This window comes from Agelaius phoeniceus, chromosome 6 (assembly GCF_051311805.1).
Source record: "Agelaius phoeniceus isolate bAgePho1 chromosome 6, bAgePho1.hap1, whole genome shotgun sequence".
Taxonomy (NCBI): Eukaryota; Metazoa; Chordata; class Aves; order Passeriformes; family Icteridae; genus Agelaius; species Agelaius phoeniceus.
The window spans coordinates 42635107-42651662 of NC_135270.1; the positions used below are offsets into that span (position 1 = coordinate 42635107).

The 16556-nt window shown below is 45.8% G+C and overlaps 1 protein-coding gene across 1 annotated transcript in view; it reads left to right on the forward strand.

Moving 5' to 3' along the window:
• The first annotated feature begins 1057 nt into the window (after nucleotides 1-1057).
• LOC143694394 (neurexin-3-like) overlaps nucleotides 1058-16556 on the forward strand; it is a 96154-nt gene continuing 80655 nt past the window's right edge. Inside the window, exon 1 of the mRNA XM_077180563.1 lies at nucleotides 1058-1413. The gene's annotated coding sequence lies outside the window, so the exon portion shown is untranslated. The remainder of the gene's footprint in view (nucleotides 1414-16556) is intronic.

Sequence of the window (16556 nt, forward strand, 5' to 3'; positions counted from 1 at the left end):
GATCAATACACACTGTATAAAATAATAATTATTTATTATTTATTGAGTACTGCGGGTAGGCTGCCTGCTATGCAAAATGTAGAAAAAGACAAAAACCTTTGGATATGTGATCAGAGGGAGAAGGAAAGACAAATAGCTTTGCAGTCTGTCCCTAAGGCAAATGCATTTCTAAGTGTCTGATGTTGCAGTATGAGCAACATCATACACAAATTTTACAAGACCATATAGTCTGGAGAGAGGGGCCAGAAAGTTTGATTCCTCACTTTTGGGTTTGTGTGCACTTCATGTGAATAATGTTCCTGTCTGCTAGTCTTCTTTGAGGTGGACTTTTAGTCTGATAAAAAAATTAAAAATCTTTACTTATGTGTTTCCCACAGTATATTTGCTGTTTTAAGTACTAATAGTGATAAAATGATAAATAACAATATCTAGGATGTACACTCTAAATGATTGAAATATTGACCCCAGCATAATCGATGATGTCTATCCGTGGCTGTTTTCTCTACTTTTAAAAGTGAGAAAATGAGTGGATAAAAAGTTTGAGATATTTGTACATGGAAACTTAGTGGCTGGTTTAAATGAAATGGGCAGTGTATAAATTGACTAGAAATACGCAGAAGGTTTGGGTCAAACTCTGAGCTAGAAGGGAAAATTCTTTGTGAACTTTACGGGTTTTGGGGTACTCATGAAAGTGATCGTCTGAGGAAGACGCTTCCTCTGCTCTGACGGCTGGTCCCTGGTAGCAAACTGAAGGAAGAAACAAGCCGCGTCTGCCCGGCTTCGCCTTGCTGGGACCAGAGGGGCAGAAATCCGCCCTCGCTGTGCCGGCCCGGTGAAGGAGCGCTCGAGGAACGAGAGGCTGACGGGCCGAGAAGCCGCCGAAGCTCTCTGCTGGGAAGAGGCGGCGGAAGCGTGGGAGGGAGGCGAAGCCCGGCGGAGCGCTGCTGCCCGTGCCCGGGGCCGTGCCCGCTGCCGGGGCCGGGCGGACCGTGCCGGGGGCCGGGGCGCGGACCCGCGGTCTCTTTAAAAGCCGGGGCCGGTGGGGCGGGCGCGGCGGCAGCAGGGGGCGGCGGCGGCGGCGGCGTGCGCGGGGCTCGGGCTGCTCCGGCACCGCGGCGCGCTCAGCCCTGCGCAGCTCCGCCCGCGGCTCTCCCGGCACGGCTCGGCTCGGCACGGCCAGCCCAGCCCAGCTTCCCCGGGACCCCCGCAGCCCCCGCGGCTGGGGCCACGCTGGAGCCCCCTGCCCCGCAGCGCAGGCGAGCCGCGAGTTGGCGCGGCGGCCGGTGCCCGCCCGGCTGCGGAGGTGAGAGGGGCGGCGGGCGGGGGGCGGCTCGGCTCGGCACGGCACGGCGCGGATCGGAGGGAGCTGCCCGCCCGGCGAGTGCTGGGCGCCGCCGCTCCGGAGCTCCGCGGGTGGGTTTCTCCTCACGCTTCCCACGACAACTATTTCGGATCGTTTTATCCCTCTCCCGTTCCTTGCTGCCCCGGCGGGGCTGGGCGCTGCCCGCCCGGGCGGAGTGGGCGCGCACCGACCCTCGGGACGCTCCGGCTCCTTTGGTCAGACTTTTCGGGAGATCGCAGTTCCCGCGGCGGGGCATTTTGCAATGGAAAATTGGTGTGGGGGGGGCTTTCGAAAAAGAAGATACTACGCTGAGTTACAGCAGGGAGACCCTTACAGTGAGCCTGCTGTTTGACTAAAGCTCAAGGATTTTTTTTTTTTTTTTAATACTAACGAGAAAAGAAGAGAGGCTGAAAAGGAAAGTTTTTTTCTTTAATATTTTTTGTCTCTTCCAAGTCTTCGGATCTATTACGGTAGCGCCTTTCTTCCCCGCCTTCCATTTGTTTGTATTAATGATTTAGTAGCCGTCTTGCCTGAAAACTTCCACCGCGAGTGACTGCCGTGGGTTTTCAGGCAGTCAGTGACCTTAAAGGTTGGTTCAGTGCTTTTTTTCGTGCAAAATCTATGTGAAATAACGGCTTTAGAGTTTTTTTCTTATCGGGATTTTTTCTGTAAGAAAAAAATTACACCTGCTTTATAATTTAAAAGAAAACACCATTGAGTCAGGGAGTGATGTAATTCTCCTACCTAAGGGCACCGACTCTGGTGCTTTGCAGGTGACTTGTCTTTTGCTTACTCTTAAATTTATTTTGATGGTAATTTTATGTGGCTACAAAATAACATATTTAACAGTGCTGTTTTAAGAATGTATTTTGTTCAAATTGAACACTTTCAATTTTTTTTCTTCCTGATTTCTACCTACCCCTCCTCCCTCAAAAGAAAACAATAAAAAAGATTAGGCATGAGATCAGCGGCGGAAAAACCAAAGGATTGGGGAGGCAGAACCGGGGCTAAAAACATTGAATCATTTATAAAAAGCACACTTTCAGCTTTTTGCTTTTCCAAGCTCTCCTTCCACCTTTCTGTGGTCAAACTGTTCGACACTTCGTTGCAAATAGTTTTAAGAAATTATTTGGATTTTTTCTAAATATTATTTGTCCCTCCTGTATTTTTGCTACCCGTAATTGTTCTGAGATAAGCACACAGCCCTCCTAAAAAGGTGAATATTGAAATGACCGCTCACCAATAGCTCCTTATTGCAAATTTTGAGGGGCTATTTTTTGAGGGGGCGAACTCTTAACTAGACTGTTGAAAGTCTAAGAGAAACGTTGAGTAGGTGGGGGAAAATTTGATCACAAAAGGTTTTGTTTGCCGTGATGATACGGTCAGTTATTAATTGTAGCATTAACCAGAAAGGTGTTACGTCTGCCACTGGTTTCATTTGAAATGGTCATCAGTGTTATGTTTAGCAAGTTTATATAAGGGTTAGTAGTATTTTGGGGGGAGGAGGTTGCAGAGATTATTGCTCGTGGGTTTGCGACTGAACGCACCTTATCAGCTGAATGAACTGGATTATTGTATAGACATAATTTTCATTTCTCTATCAGTTTCTTTTCAGTATTCGGCACTTTCTTAAACATTTATCTCTCGCTAGCAAAGTGTCTGGTTTTCGGGAGTAGGGAGGTGCAGCTGGGGACACTGGAAGTTTGGGGATAATGTGAGCAACAGGACTGTATTTATTTATTTAAAAAAAAAAACGAAACCCCAAAGTTAGGAGGTGAGGATTCTCTTTCTGGAGCATTCGGGCACCTTCTGGTGGGGTATGTCTCTAGGCTTTTAATTATTTATTTCACTTTTGTCCTTTCAAAAATGAAGTAGAGCGAAACCAAAATGAGACAAAGTAAAATTAGAGTAAGCGTTGAAAAATAAATAAATAAAGCAAGGGAACGGCTGGAAGCCCAATGCTTGATTTCATCAACCTGGTGGCGATGGCTTCTCGATAGAAGCGATATCTGCCGATATCACCCCTGTTCATGGCTGTAGCCTGGCCTCATTTTACGCTGCGTTTCCACTGAACATGTTGACGTGCTGCTGCTTATATAAGGGCAAGAACAAATTCAAGCAGATTAGTGCTTGGGATTTTGAGATCGGCTACCCAGATCGCGCTGTGGGTTTTTTCCTTTCCTTGGGGGAGCTGATGGGGGAAGGCTGGAGAATGACGGGAGGGGATGAAATCGGAATGTGTGGTTGGGAGAAGATGGGGGTGATGCGGGGAGCAGCTTATTCGCATAATGTCTGCGCTGCGTCCCTTTTTCTTTTCTTTTTATAAAACCCATTATCTCTAAAAACACATTATTCTTCAGCCGGGTCTAAAAAAAAAATAGTGGGAGGGGTTATCATAGCGAGGGGGTTTGGTATGGGAGTCATTAGACCCACTGCTGCAAAACCAAGATACAGAAATCCATCTGCACCAACATTTCGGAGGGAGGGAGGGCGTAGAGAGGGGGGAAGGGATGGATTGTCTATCTTGGATTAGCGAAGTGGAGCTTTGTATTCTTCATTTTCCTCCCCATTTTCTGCCATTTTCCCCCATCCCCCCCATCCGCACACCCGCTTTCCTCCTCCCAGCCCCCACTCCCCCGAAGGTTTCTCATCCCTTGACGAGAAAATTCTGTGTTACATCCTGATGGCTCTGCGGCTTTTTTTTAGTGCATCACAACAGTGGCATGATGACCTTTACTTCATGCCGCACAGATTTGGGCTCCCAACAGGACTGTGGCTGCAGCTTGGGCACACGCGTACACCCATGGTCATGCACCTTGGGTAGTCGGTGATTTAATTTCGGTTTTTGTGTGTGCATCTTTGTGTGTCTGTATGGTTGGTAAACACTGACAGAGGGTGAGGAACGCAGTAATTGCCAAAGGCACGTCCATCCATTTCGCCAGCCCCTCTTGCCGTTCTCTTTTCCTGGACATTGTGTCACACATCATGAGATTTTGTGCTGGGGAGGGGTGTGCCCTGTGTGGATGGCAGGGGCCTGGGGGTCGGAGGGAGTGTATGTGTACTGGGCAGGGAGAAATTGTGTGGGGGAAGATGGACCTGACGATGCTAATAACATTATTTTGGTCAAATGAACGTCTGGTGATAATGATGCAGTGTAACCATCCGTGAAATACATGCTTGCGACACACTGGAATAAAGGTTACTCCAGGGAGCTCCGTCACAGCCAGGCATGCTCGAGGGAGTGTGCTGTCCCCTTGATAGGGGAAACAAAATTCATAAGCGTCCCAGGTCCCCTCCCTTTCCAATGCCTCCTTGCATGTCCGAGCTGGAGGGCATTGTGATCGAGAGAGGGGGTGGGCTGCACTGGAACCAGGGCTGAACAAAGCATTCCCACCTCATCCTCCCATGCCATCCTCTCTTGCCCTCTTTGAGCTTATCCGTACTGTTGATCCAGACAATACAGGAATATCGCCATTTCCATGCAGTCCCTGCTGGAGCCTGGAGGGTGGTGAATTGAGAGGCGGAGAAAAGCTCCTTGTGTTTCTGTTGTAGGATGTGCAGGAGAGCCATGGCTTTTCAGGTCTGAGTGGAGCAGGGAAAGGCTGGGGTGGGGAAGCATAGGGAGGTAAGAGTCTCTCTCTCTCCATCCACTGTTCCCCTCCTTTGTTCCCCCAGCTAGAATACGACAAGCCTCAGTGGGTGGCTGGGGTGACTGGCATGTGGGGATGAGGGAGCTGAGGCATTGAGAGGGAAGCTTTTCCTGCATTTCAGGATGTTCACGACCCTCTCCAAGGCTCACAGAACTGCTCAGCACCCTTCTTTTCTGGGTGTGAAGGACTGACTTCCATCTTTGGCCATGGGCTGCTCCCACCCAGGGCTAGGGGAGCTGTGGCAGGAAGGTGCTTCTGTGGTTCTGCCAGCTGCTACTTCTCATTTTCTCTGTGTGGCTGTGCCTGCTCCGAGGTCTCCATATTTCTGGATCTTTCCGCTTCATGAAACAATAGCAAAAGTTGAATAAATAGATCTGTCCAGAGCTACTGGTGTTTGCCTTTTGCTTTTCTCCTTTCTCTGACCTTGAGATGCAGTGATAATCTACAGGCAGGAGGGTGGAGGCAGGAGTGTGTCCAGTGCCTCATATGGTTGCTCTAGGTGATGCCTGGAGAGATTCCTCTGCTCCCCTGGTTTGTCCTCACCAGAACCAATCTTGCTTCAGCTGCCCAGCTTCACCAGTAGTTACCTTCTGATCTCTCCCTGCTGTCCCTCTTACCTCACTTACTTTGGAAGTGATTGTTGTGCTGCAGCTCCTGTGCTTGTAGGAATCTTACCATCATACAGTATCCTCAGCTGGAGTCCAACTCCTGGCCCTGCACAAAACACACCAAGAATCACACCATGTGCCTGAGGGTATTGTCCAAATGCTTCTGGAACTCTGTCAGGCTTGGTGCTGTGACCACTTCCCCGGAGAGGAGCCTCTTCCATTGCCCAACCGCCCTCTGGGGGAAGAACATTCTCCTAACATCCAAACTAAACCTCCCCTGATTCAGCTTCAGGCCATTTCATTGAGTCCTGTCACTGGTCACCAGAGAGAAGAGATCAGTGCCTGCCCTTCCACTTCCCCTCAAGAGGAAGTTGTAGACTCTGATGAGGTATTCCCTGTCTCCTACAGACTGAACAGTCCAAGTGACCTCAGCTGTTTCTCGTAAGGCTTGTCCTCTAGGCCCTTCACCATCTTTGTAGCCCTCCTTTCAATGCTCTCTCACACATTTTTATCCTCGTTACATTGGGCTCTTACATGGCTGCTCTCTAAGACAGTGTGGTGGCCATCTGAGCAACAGGCAGAATGTATTGCAGGGCCTGTGTTCCTGCTCCCATCCTGTGGAGACTGCCTCCCTGGTATCTCCCTGATGCCCTGAAGGGCAAAGGTGGGCCTAAGGGTTTATGGTTCCTCCTTTTCCCCAGTTCTGCCCAAGGAAGAACATGACATAGTGCTGGAATTTACCCTGACCCTGAATGTTTTGCATCCTTGAAGTAAGAGGAGATCTCAGTTCCTGCAAAGCATTCAGAGAGTGAGAGATTGGTGCCAGGGGTAATTTGTGGTAACAATGATGGTGGATTTTAAGTCCCTGTGCAAAAACTAAATTATTATGCCTCCTCCATCCCTTACTGTCTTCCCTTTCTAAGCAAGTTGCCAAGCCAGTAGGTACAGGTAATTCTTTTTTTTTTTTTTTTTTTTTTTTTTTTTTTTTTTTTTTGTATGTGTTAGGATTGGATTGAAGTCCTCAACCTAGAGGACACCTTCAGGCTGTACAAGATGGTTGGGCTCCTGTCTGGATTATTCCTGGGAAGGTAGAGTTTAGTTCCCTTTTTCTTGTATCAGCAGTGGTATTTTGGGGGATCTACTGAACAACTTTCTCTGCAGCCTCCTCCAGAGCTCTTTAGAGTATTTTTCTTGACAAGCAGAGTGTATTTCTCCCCCTCCACCCTGATCTGTTTTCCTTTGCCCTCTCCTTTAGCCCTGTGCTGTGGGCATGTGCAAGTAAGTGGATGTCAGGATGCTGGCTGAGCTGTGATAGGCTGTGTCAATGATAAGGACACACAGTGATCTGTCCAAGAACAAACTGAAAGAGTCAGAAGCTTTATGATGACCAAAAGCCAGGATAAGACATGACCTCTGATGATGATGCAGGTGACAAGGGGCTTAATTTTAAAACAAAATGCATCCAGCTTTATCTGCCCCTGCCCCCCACCAGCATGAAGAGAAGACAGGCTTTATTTTTTGACAAATGCCCAAGCTGGAGCTGGAAATTACCTAAATTTTGGTTAAGCTTTGGAAATTTTTATCAGCTCTCATCTCTCCCTCATACCCCTTTTCTATGTAATAGCAGTCTGTCAGTCTAGCAGAGCTGGTTTGTTCATACAGCAAGTGGTGGGGGAAATACTTTTAATTTTGAAACCAAGATACAAGAGGTATCTTCTTGAAACCAGTACATTACATAATCTTGGTTCAGGTTGTTTGCTTTTTCTTTTCTTCTGTTTCTCCTCACTTGGGCATAGATAATGGCAATTCATGTGTAAAGGACTCAGAGAGTCAGAAGTGGTGTTTTGATTTCTCACTGCCATCCAAACAGTCAGATGAAGACACGTTCATAGAAAGACGGCATGGGAGAAATTTGTTCTTCCTTTCAACTTATTGTGGGCAATGGATGGCACTTCTAGTGCTCTGTTTATACCCTTTTGTGAATTTTTTTTTCAATGGAAAAACCATGACTTTTGGTTGGGCTAACTTGAGTATGGTTTTACTGAAGTCTAGTAGGGATAAAATGCAGTGTTTCTGTAGTGATGTTCTGGAAAAGTTGAGCAAAAAGACCTCTACTGGAAATACACTGGTGATGTTGGAAGATCCTGTGTTCTCCCTTAAGAGAAGATGGAAACACAATTTCTCTTGTTACCATTCACAGAAAACAGTGCTCTCTGAGCACCGTGGACAGCTCTTGTGAACTGTGCACTGTGCAGCCAGCTTGGCGAAGTGCTCTGTCTGGGCTAAAGCCTTCAGCCTCTTTAGACTCCGGGCTGCTGCAAGTATCACTGTGTGGCTTTTCAGAGGGTGGTGGAGGTTCACTTCCAGCTGTCAGAAGTTCAGCTCTGTCTGAAATATGGTCTCTTGCAATAGGGTGGATTAGCTCTTCATCTGCTTTGCCTCCCCTCGTCTCAGAGCTCTCTTCTTGTTTCTCACAGCCATGAGCCTGAGTTCTCTCCCAGGCATACTCCCCTGCCTGTTTTTGTCTGCTGGCAGAAGGACTGAGCTGGGGTGGTGGGAAGGGTATATCAGGGATTTTGGGGCTGTCAGTGTATCTGTAGTCTCTCACTGGTGTGCTGAGCTCCTGTCCTTTCCAAATTCCTCTCCTCTGCCCTTGATGGTGAGGGACGGCTTATTTCAAACACAATCTGCTTGTGTCATTCCTAGTCCTGCCGCTTGTCATCCATCACATCATGGGAACTAATTAACACTAGTGGCTTTGGATCCCGGGAATGACAGTGCTGGGATGGTAGACTCAAAGATCCTGATGTCTCCCTTCATAGCTAGGGCAGTTCAGCCCAGGAGTTCATGGACTCTGCTGTCCTTTGCCGGCTGCACCAGCCCTGTAGTGTGGGTGCCTGTGTGTGTAGCAGGGAGGGTGCTCAAGCCCTGGGCCTCCCTTATAATGCCCTTGACAGTGCTGCAGCATCCCCTGCATGCAAGTACCTCCCAGCAGCAGGATGAGAGCCAAGGAACGAGGTAGAATAATAATTGATGAGGATAGGGGGAGGTATGATGTAAACTTTTTGAAGCTGCCGGTACCATCTCCGCTGCCTTTGGCTACATGCAGCTGTGCGTAGTTCCAGGATCTGCTTGTGGGTTTGACCCTGTGAGAATCCCCTGCTCATGGCACAGCACATTGTCCTGTTTCTGCTGTGCCTGCTGTGTTGATGGGGTGGTCATCAGGGGAATCAGTGCACTGCTCCTGTGGGGATGGCAGGATTAAAGATGAGGCCTCAGTCACACTGTGAGGCTGCACAGAGAGCACTTGCTCCCCTTCTCCCTCTACTTTGTCTTTTCTGCTGTTGTGGACCACTTCTAAGAAAGGAAAGAGTCCTGTGGGGACGGAAGGAAAGGTAACTAAGCAAGAAGATGATGTTTGCTGGCAGCTGAAGGAGGATGAGGAGAGGAATAACTTTCCAGTGGGGTAATTGTCTAATGGGACTGGCTGCATCTGCAGAGCAGGGTAGTGCTGGCTTTGTTTCAGTCTGCTCTTGCATCTTGTTTTTTTTTTTCCAATAATGTGTTAATTAAACATTGATTTCAGGGGGAAAAGGAATCTGCTTGAACTGCAGAAACTAAATGGAGTGTGGAGGAATGGGATCTGGTGAGGGATGTGTGGAAGGACCTTCTGTCCTGTCTTCATGACTAGTCATGGAGGGAAGCAAGGCAAGGGTTGTAGAAAAATCTGTTCACCTTAAGCTTAGAGTTCTTCGTTCATCTTAAGTGTGAATCTTCTTCCTTCTGTAACTGCACAGTTTTCAACTGATATGAATTAAGGAATTACCAGGTAGACAACAGTATTTCTTACAAAATACTTCACTTTTATTAAAAAGCAAAATGGAAGAGAGATGCTTTTCAAGGTGTTAGAGAGGCTTTCTGTCCAGTTGATATTCTTCTAATTTTCTACTCTTATACTTGCTGTTGTAAATATAAGTGAATCAAGTTGTGGTGCAAGTTAAGCCACAAGTTGTAATGCTCTTGTTACTCACAAATACCCAACTGATCTTCATTTACTACATGTGGATGTCAGTCACTGAACACACATATAAGGTTGTAGGTTGTGATGTACACTTTTTGATACTTTCTTTTCTGGTCCTTGTACCATTAGAAAGTGGGAAAAGATTATGATTTGTCCTTCCCTTGCTCAGTTGAACTCTCTTCTGTTCATTAGACTGGAAGAACCAATGGAAGGCTGTGCTGTCCTCCTTTTGTGCTCCCAGGTGTTGGGAATGCATAGAGAAGATAAGAGTCCTTGCTTTAGTCTGAGATCTTATCTGGAATAAACTTCTCTGCTGATGTGAGCAATATATTCTTAACAGCATTAAACAGTTTTGATTTGAGTTTTTTTGACCACTGTGCTTTCTGTCTTCACTAGTTGTGGGAAGTAATGGAAAGGAGGAAATAACCTGTCTGACCTTTCTGAGCATTGCATAAGTCCAAATTAAAGTGATTTCACAAAGACCTCAATCAGTTCATGCAGTAAGTGAAACAGCAGCATTGTCCTGAGAAGGAACCTGTCCTAGCTGTTAAATTCCTTTCTGCACCATCTGCAGTATCAAAGTACAAAAGGATCTGCTATAGCATCAGGAGACATTAGAAAAATAATAGATTAGGCCACAGAGCAGCTGTTTTCTAGGAAGATTTTTGACCTGCTGATGGCTGGTGAAAATCACAGCATGGTTAAATTTGGAAGGGACTCTCAAGGTCATCTGATCCAGCCCCTTGCTCAAGCAGGGCCACCCAGCAATTATGACCATGTCTAGATGGCTTTTTAATATCTTGAAGGAGGGAGACTCTACATCTTCCCTGGGCAACCTGTGCCAGGGCTCAGTTAGTCTCCCAGTAAAAAAGCGCTTCCTGATGTTCAGGCAGGACCTTCTGTGTTTCAGTCTGTGCTCGTTGCCTCTGGTCCTGTCACTGGGCAGCACTGAAAAAAGCCTGGCTGTGTTACCTTTACACCCTGCCTTCAGATAATTATGTACATTGATCAGACACTGCCCACCCCAGACACCCTTTAGAGTATTTTCTCCTCCAGTCTTAGCTTTCCTAGCTTTTCCTAGTATGAGAGACACTCATAATCTTCTTCATGGCCCTCTGTTATGTCTGCCTCCCTCTTGTACTGGGGAGTCCAGAGCTGCACACAGCACTCCACATTTGGCCTCACCAGGGCTGAGTAGAGGGAAGGATCCCCTTCCTCACCTGCTGACAACATTTCTAGTGCAGCCCACAATACCATTAGCTGCCTTTTGTGCAAGGGCATGTTGGCTGATATTCAATGTGATGTCCACCAGGAGCTCAGGTCCTTTTCTGTAAGGCTTTTCAATCAGGTGTTCCTCAGCATGTTCTGATCCATGACTCATGAACTTCATTACAGTGGTATTGAGTGTCAGCAGAGCAGGAAGGATGGTTCTTAAGTATTAACTTAAGAAGCAGAAGTCTGGAGTTCTTCCCCAGAGTGTGTTTAATCAGTTTTTCATAACAGTCATCACTTTTGCCATTCACCGAAAATTCAAAATTTTAATTTGTGAAACACTGAGTTCCTTGAAACAAAATTGATAATAGAATAGAATAGAATAGTTCCAGTTCAAACTAGTCCAACACTTCAGGGCAGACTAAACATTGAGGGATATTGTTAAGGGCATTGTGCAAGTGTCACTGAGAGTCACAGGTCATTGACCACTCCTCTAGGAAGCCTGGTCCAGTGTTTGGTCACTCTCTCTGTAAAGAAGTGTTGCCTAATATCTGGTCTGAACCTCACCTGCAGCATTTTTAAGTCATTCCTTCATGTCCTGTCACTGAATACCAGGGAAAAGAGCTCAGCACCTCCCTCCAGTTCTCCTCCTCAGGAAGCTGTAGATAGCAGTGGGCTTGCCTCTCAATCCCCTTTTTTTCCTAACTAAATAAACCCAGAGTGCTTAGCCCCTCCACAGAGGACATGTGTCCTAGCATTTCAGCAGCTTTGTTATCCTCCTCTGGAAACATTCACTTAACATCCTTTTTAATTTTGGAGTGAGAGAAGTTCTGGTAATTTTTTGTTCTCTTATGATGGCTGGTTACACACTACATTTTTTTTGTAGACCACAAAGAAAACAAATTTTAAATTATTGATTACTTTGACTTTTTGAAGGGGGACAAAGAGAGTGCAGAAGTTCTATGGGGAGACTAAGGCCAACCTTCCTGAGGGACTCAGAATGCCTGTTAATTAATTGATATCCTGGTAATAAAATCTGCCAGTTTGTCTGGTCATCTCAAGCAGCATTGTCAAAGAGGGTATGATATAATATAATTTCAGGTATATGCATTAAAAATACCTGCTGCATATCTGGGAATCAAATGCTGAGAACTTTATGGAGAAAATACAAAGAAACATTGATCCTTGATGTAATTTCATATAGGTCATTAATCAAATACATATTAAGGGTGTATCTAATACCAGTGGACCAGAAGTCATAATTTTGTTGAGCCAGGTCTTAAAGATGTAGTTCAAATAATTAGTTTTTTAAATGCGTCCCTTCTCTTCCTTGTTGGATGATATGGGCTAATGAGTTGCTAGCAGCTCTGTTTGGTACTAGCTTGGGTCATAGAGTGATGTGGTGCCTAGGATGTTCCTGTACTTTTTTGGCAGCAGATGGTAATTTCATTGAGTAAATGTATTTTATGAGGCTAGAGGGAGCTACTTTTAATTTATGAAGACCACCGTGTATCAGTGCATTGGGTTTGCATGGCCACATTTTGGTAGCTGGGGGGCTACAGAGTGGCTTCTATGAGCAGCTGCCAGAAACTTCATGTCCAGCAGAAGCAACGCCAGCATGCTCCCAGATGGATGTTCTGCTGGCTAAGGCCAAGCCAAAGAATGACAGTAACACCTCTGTGATATCGTACTTGAGAAGCAAAGAAAATTTTGCACAGCTGTGGTCAGAGAAAAATGGAAGGAGAATATGTGACAGTAGCAACTCTGCAGACACTGAGGTCAGCAAAGAAGGCAGGGCAGGAGGGACTGGGAGCTGAGATCCACCTGCAGCCCATGGAGGGAGCCCCACACTGGAGCAGGGGGATGCCTGAAAGAAGGTTGTGATGCCTTGGAAAACCTGTGCTGGGACAGGCTCCTGGTAGGGACCTGCGGATCCACGGAGAGAGGAGCCCACGCTGGAGCAGGTTTGCTGACAGGACTTGTGATCCCATGGGAACCCACACTGGAGCAGCCCTGTTCTTGAAGGGCTGAACCCCATGGAGAGGGATCTGTTTTGGAGCAGTTCGTGAAGAACTGTTACCCATGAGAGGAACTCATGCTGGAGGAATTCATGGAAGACTGTTTTCTATGGAAAGGACCCCAGACTAGAGCAGGAAAAGGACTCTTCTCTTTGAGGAAGGAGTAGCAGCGGAATCAGCATGTGATGAACTGCTCATAATCTCCATTCCCCATTTCCCTGCACTGCTGATGGGGAGAAGGTAAAGAATTGGGGGAGAAGGTAAAGAACTGGGAATAAGCTCAGGAAAGAGGGAGAGATGTGGGGAAGGTGTTTTTAGGTTTTGCTTCTCATTATCCTGCTTTGATTTTGATTGGTAATAAATTAAATTAATTTCCCAAATTCAAGTGTGTTTTGCCTGTGACAGTAATTGATGAGTGATCTCTTAACTCATGAGCCTTTCTTTATATTTTCTCTCCCTGTCCAGTTGCAGAGGGGAGTGGTAGAACGGCTTTGGTGAGTACCTGTCATCCAGCCAGGGTCAACCTGCCAGAATCAGGTGGAATGCAGAGTGAAAAGGGAGTAGTGAAATGCTGAGGTTCTGATAAGACAGTAACTCTTTTTAAGAAGTTTGAACACAGCAGTTCTTCCTTTCATGCTCTTTTTGTTGCCAATATGTAACATGAGGTTGGAATTTGATCTGCTTTCTTGGCACAACATAGGTAATTTACCGATTAAAGTAGAAAATGGTCTAAATTTGATAAGAAGCAATTTATAAAAGACAAATGAAAAGTACTGTACTTGGAAAGGTCTACTCAAATGCCTGTATGTAAAATGGGGGATAACAAGCCAGGCAACAGAACTGCAGAAAAGGATCTGGGAGGCACTACTGTGAGTCAGAGACTGAATATGAGTCAACAGTGTGGTGATGTTGCAAAAAAGCAAATCCCATTTTAGGGTATATTTAACAGGAGAGTCACGTGTAGCACACAGGCTGTAGTTTTTCTACGCTAGCAGCCACTGCTGAAGCCACAGCAGAGCATTGCATCCAGGAGAGCAGGAAAACCAGAAACAGTGGAAGGAGATGAGGAGAGAGCAGCCAGAGTGGCAAACGCTGTCTGCAAGGAGAGGATTGGTTGGGTTGGTTTAGACTAGAGAGAAGATTGACGAGGGAAAAGCCATCCAATATTTAAAAGCTTGTTTTAAGAAGACAGTGATTAATTGTTCTCTGTGTCCACTGGGGATAGGACAAGAAGTAATCAGCTTAATTTGTAGCAAGGAAGATGTGGAGGTAAGTGCTAGGAAAAGCTTTATGAGTATTTGGAAAGTTAAGCAGGAAAACAGTGTCCTGAGGGAGGCTGTAGTGCCCTCATAAAGGGAAGTTTTAAGAGCAGATGAGACAGGAGACACATAATTTTACCTAGGTTGTTTTATTATAGTTTTGACAGGTTCAGAAGGGAGTGGTTTGCCTGAACTCCTGATGTCTGGTCCCAACAGCTCTTGCAGTGCCTGAGAGGCAGGCTTGTCCCTTGTCCCCTCACTGGCAGTTGTGGTGGGAGCGTGGGGAAGCAGAGCCAGGGTGAATCACTCCCTCTGCAGATTGCCCTACAGCACCTTCCATGCCCCTGGCATAATCCAGTTTTACACTGCACATCCCAAAAAGACCTGAGGGAGCCTGTGTGTTCAGTAGTGTTACATTAGCATCCAGCACTGTAAGCCTTTCTATTTCTGCAGATAAACAAGCAGAGGACTGGCCCAACTGCCTGCATCTTCATAACTAGGAATTGGAAGTTATTGGAGACTTTTATCCTGGTTATTATTTAATTTACAGTGAGAAGATTTGGTGAAATTTTTTGGAGATGGAAAAAAAGGCTTACACTTCTGCTTTTACCTGTCAAAAGCCACTGCAGATTTGAATGGTGTGTTGGAAGATAATTTTTCTGTGCTCTTCCATCAAAAGAAATAGACAAGGGCAAAGGATTTTCTTCACTGCAACATATTTCTTCCAGTGTCCTCAAGCAGAGTTGTGTGGATGAGGCATTGCAGGAGGTGTCTTTGCAGCCAGTGGATTTGAGAAGAGAGAGCCCAATGCTTGATTCAGTAGACAGATTCTTTGGTACTTTGGTACTTGTGAGAGGGGCTCGTGGCACTTTAAGAGAGGAGGATGTTTCTTAGTGAATGGGGCTTTTCTTCCCCAAGAGTTCAGCAGAACCTTTCAGCTACTAGCAAGCAGTCCAAGACATACTATGTGGCATGTTACTGCTATATTTTTCTGAATCTTAGATTTACACTAACAGCCTGACTGGATCCAGTTGGGCCTAGGAGTTGAGTGTCTCCAGTGCAGTGAGCCATTTTCACTAGCGAGCCGCAAGGAAGGAAGATTTTCCTTTTAGTTTCAAAGAACACCTGGGAATATATGCTTGTTGAAGTTGTACAGTGTTGTGCTTGACCACAATCTGTGTGCACAGTTTATAATGTAACTCTTTTCCACCATCTTACATAAACTTGTAACTGCAGGCTTTTGCCATTCTTCAGAGGGAGTAGAGGATGAAGATACTATGCTCTTCTTCTTGGCACTAGAAATGAGTCAGGGTTGACACACAAAAGTAGGAGGCAACAGTTTGTGTGTAGGAAGCTTGTTCTGTCCAAAGAAAATCTATGGGTTATATGCAGGGTGTTAGTCCTGCTACACTGCAAGGCTGGTATCTTCTGCTGAAACTGAGTTCACACACACTCACCATTTGGAGCATATGGAGAGCTCAGCAGATCAGCCCTCGAGGGATGACTGGTGAAATGGTTGAAGGTAGGTTGGGATGTAATTATTTGTTTATGAGGCCCCATATTGCACCAAGTTATAATTGTTTATGAACACTGCTGTGAAGTCAGGAGGGAAACATTCCAACCCAAGGAGATACTAAGATATAACCTAATTATTGTTGTTATTTTTATTCCTGCCTATTGTGGTAGCACCTACACAATGCTTGTTCAAACACAAGGCAAAAAAATGTTCCCTGCCCCAAAGAGCTAGTAAGATAAGGATGAGACAGGAGACAACAGATGGACACAGACAACTGGGGGAGTACAGAAAACCCAAAGACTGGTCAGCAGGATGGGTGGTATGATAGCATGTTGACAGCTTAGCTGTTGTCAAGCTTTCTGTAGGCATGTGGCAAAGAATTATAACAATAATTCAAACTGTGTCCTTTGCTTTGGTGGTGTTGTGTGTGCATCTTCCATCTGTTTAAATAAAACAGCTTAATTCTCCCTCAGTGTAGCTTTTTCTGTCCCAAAACTTCCCATCATTCATCTGGTACAGATAGGGAGACACACTGGTCCAACAATGAAGTGTCCATTGCAGTTTTCTAAGGAAACTGTAGTTTATTATTGTGGAAAGAGAATGAAACTAAACATGGGATTTTGCTGCCCTGCATTTTGAAGGACACAGCAAAAAGACTGATGGATCTCAGCAGGATGAATATTCAGAGTAAGTGGCATAATGGAGGAGGTTTGTTGGCTGAAGTGATGTCTTACCAAAGTGTTGCAAAATCTATCTAATGCCATCCATAGGTAACCTAAATATTTTCTTTTTACCACTGGTTTCTTGTTCCATTCAGCTTTGGGCCCACAGATTTCTTAGTCATGCTTTTGCTAGCAGGGTGCATTAAGAAGCCCTTCTTGATGCCTTTCACATTTTATGAATTTTCATGCCATTTCAAGCTTTTATAAT